The following is a 3,427-nucleotide window of genomic DNA, read 5'->3' on the forward strand; positions in this document are numbered from 1 at the left end:
CTGCTCTCCCTCCCTACCTCTCTCCCTCTCCTCCCTTCCTCCCCTCTCCACCCCTCTCCCTCCCCTCCCCCTCCCTGTTTACGTCCATGTTACCCAAGAACCCTCGGCTCTGAGTAATAAGCTTGTCTCTCAGTGAGAACATGTGTTTTCAATCATCTGGCACAGCAGTGAGTCACTACCAACAGCTGCTGCTGTCTCCATCTCCCTGGACTCACCTTCGGCCCCCTCCCCTACCCCTGTGCCACCAGCCCAGGCCCTGCCCCCACGCAGCTCTGGTTCAGCCAGCCTGACCCCCTGGATGCCTGGGTGTCCTCCGGCCTTTGGGCCTCCCAGAGCCGCTCGCTCCCTGGTCTGAAGCAGAGCCTGCCTCCTCCTTCCCCGTGGATCACCTGACTCAACTTCTGGGTCCCACTAGAGACATCCCAGACAGCCCCCCAGACCACACCAACCTTGCTGGCACCCACCCATTGCCCTGGGTCACACTGGCCACGGCACCCAGCACACTATGGGCTCTGTCTCTTTCATATTGATGGTTTTCACTGCAGGAAAAAGGGGGCCACCTCCCATCCATTTCCCCAGCTCCTGCACAGCCCATGGCTGGTGCCCAGAAATACCTGTTGAATGAATTTGACATGAGGCCGTAGCCTTAAGAGGTTATAGTCAGTGGGGGGACGTGAGAACAAGAAATCTCTGAGATACAATACAGGGAGTCCAGAGGGACTCAGGGTGACGAGCCACAGAAAGCCCGTGTCTATCTCTGCCCCTGGCTAGGGTGACTGTATCTCTGCGCCAGGCCCCTCCCCAAGGCTGCAGCACTTCGCCCTACTCTGGGCTGGCTGTTGCCTAGTGAGCAGGGGTTCAAGGCCAGGCCTGTCTCAATGAGGAGGGATGGCTGAATGCGGGGCGGGCAGTGTCTGATGGGGCCAGGAGTGACTGCAGGCTCTCAGCGACGAGGCCACATCCAGGGCATTCTGCTGCCTCCTCCAGCGGGTCAGAACCACAATCCCCCAGGACAGGGAGGGCTGACAGGGACCCAAGCACACTCTATCCCTGCAGGGAGCCCAGCCTCGTGCAGCTGCGGGGGTTCACCACCTGCCCAGACCTCAGAGCCTTCCTCACAGGCATCCACGGCAGGACGGCTCTGTGGCTGGGTGGCGCCTTCAAGGGGACGTGAGCAGGGGACAGTGAACGCAGGGGACACTGAAGGGTCCAGCTGTCGCCTTGTTCCTGGGCCGGAGAGCACCAGGACAGAGCCAGGTTGGCCAGGTCACACAGGAGGAAAGGCAGAGTGTGCAGGGTGGCAGGGCTGTCGCAGGTGTCCACGGAGCCCGGGGGCCTACTCGGGGATGAGGGAAGGGTGGCCGTGCCAAAAAATGAATTAACGAGTCAGCCTCAAATCTCAAGGAAACAGCTGGGAATGGCGGGAAGGACCTGAACCACTTTCCAAGAAGCTCGGCTCCTTCTCACCTTTCCCGTCGCCGCTGCCTCTGGTCTGGGTGTGGTGACCACAGCCACCCAAGCCTGCTCTCCTGCTGTCTGGCACTTCAGCTCAAGATTGAATGAGAGCCTTCAGGAACTCTGCCCCTCACCCCAACCCATCCTCCCCAGGGGGAAGTCCAGGAACGCAGACCTGTCCCACGCTTCCCGAAGCTGGTTCCAAGGACGCGAGGCTGGGTTTGAGACTGGAGGTGACGAGAGTCTGGCTCGGGCCTTACGCTGCTGCTGGCTGCAGGCTCCCTGTCACGGAGAACCTGAAGCATCCTCAGAGAACAGAGGAAGGACCAGAGGGGAGCGAAGGGAGGAAGGGCAGGCAGGACCGGAACAGAGGGAGAAAACCAGGCCTGGGGAGAGGGAAGGAGAGAGGGGACTTTCTTGGGCACAGACCTAATCATAGCCTTGAAATGAAATTTACTGCTGCACTCAGCGTGGGACGGCTGCCAGCTCCACCAAGCCAGTCTCCCTTCTGTTTGTACGAGGTGATGACATCATGGCGGTGGGGCGTCACTCACACGGAGGAGGAGGAAGCCCAGCTGGCGGGAAACCTGAGCCACCCCTGGCCAGGCTTCCAGGCAAGTCGGACCCAAAACCATGCCAGTCAGCCTCCACAAATCCCTGCTGAGCCGGGCAGCCGGCTCCTGCACTGTCCACCCCTCCCTGGTGGCCAGCCCCAGTCCCCAGAACGCCAGCTGAGGCTGCTTCCTGGGGAGAGCCAGCAGTGGAGAAGCCCTGGAGACCGCTCTGCTCACTGGCCCTGGTCCCCAACCCGCCCATGAAAGGAAGCACATGACCGCGTGCCCGGGGCCCAAAGGAAATAGCCCCGGCATGAGGAAACACGAGCGCCAGGCCTGGAGCATCCAATCCCGGCATCTCGTGGGGATTCCTTGTTGTCCTCATGGGACCCAGGCGACAGGAGTGTCCAGGAGAGCCGGCGTCGCAGGTGTGGGGACAGACAGGTGGGGAGAGACAGCAGAGCTCAGCGGCATCAACTCTCGGGTGTCCCAGCTGCAGAAGCCCTTTGAAGGAGGGCTCAGGGGCCTGCCCAAACTGCCCTTGTTGTTTAGGAGGCGCTTCTGAGTTAAAGAATAGGTAAAACCTGGCCACAGGAAGGAGAGGCACTGCCGCTCCAGCCCACGTGAAGCAAAGTCTGCAAAGGCTGCCTGGCTCTGGGGTTAACCACTGCTGTATCAGGGTGGCCTCCCTGGAAGAAGGGTTCATGTGCCTTCAGTCTGAGTCACCTGCTCCAAGTGGTTTAGCTGCAGCAGAACAGCTGAACAACCTTGGCTCTATAGGCTCTTTCTCTTTTTTTTTTTTTAAAGACGGATTTTCACCATGTTGGTCAGGCTGGTCTTGAACTCCCGACCTCAGGTGATCCACCCGCCTTGGCCTCCAAAGTGCTTGGATTACAAGCATGAGCCACCGTGCCCGGCCTATGGGCTCTCTCTATGGAGTCAATGATGTCATGGGCTTCTTGCTCACCACGAGGACAGCCTCTCTGCCTCTCCTCTTCTGGAGTCACGGGAGACGTGACCATGGCAACAGGGCTGGCTCTGGGGCTGCTGCCGGGGGCTGTGAAGGTTGTGCCCTGCACAAGGGGTGTGCAGAGGCTGGACTCCAAGCAGGTTTTCTAAAGGGAGGTGCCCTGCCTGGCTCATGGCTGCTTTTGCCCTGCGGGGCGCCCGTCTGCGGAGGGGAGGCAGGTTGGGGTGATAGGAGATGGAGGTGATGGAGACAGGCCGAAGTCCCACTTTCCCAAAGATGGCCTGTAGGATGGTATGAAATATACCAATGGACTCTGCAAAACAAAGCCCAAAGGGAGGGCCGGGTGCGGAGGCTCGCGCCTGTAAGCACTCTGGGAGGCTGAGGCAGGCGGATCACAAGGTCAGGAGTTCAAGACCAGCCTGGCCAAGATGGCAAAACCCTGTCTCTA

The 3,427-nt window shown here is 60.1% G+C and overlaps 1 long non-coding RNA gene across 2 annotated transcripts; it reads right to left on the reverse strand.

Moving 5' to 3' along the window:
• Positions 1–87: 87 nt before the first annotated feature.
• LOC108301737 lies at positions 88–2,262 on the reverse strand. 2 transcript variants are annotated; one of them, XR_001823987.2, is made up of 3 exons: positions 1,913–2,262; positions 1,631–1,751; positions 88–688 (listed from the first exon to the last, which is right to left on the reverse strand). It is a non-coding gene; the product is annotated as an uncharacterized LOC108301737 (long non-coding RNA). The 2 variants fall into 2 exon arrangements; XR_005199510.1 differs by having other exon boundaries at positions 88–843.
• Positions 2,263–3,427: the final 1,165 nt, after the last annotated feature.

This window comes from Cebus imitator, unplaced genomic scaffold (genome assembly GCF_001604975.1).
Source record: "Cebus imitator isolate Cc_AM_T3 unplaced genomic scaffold, Cebus_imitator-1.0 Scaffold36, whole genome shotgun sequence".
NCBI classification, from domain to species: domain Eukaryota; kingdom Metazoa; phylum Chordata; class Mammalia; order Primates; family Cebidae; genus Cebus; species Cebus imitator.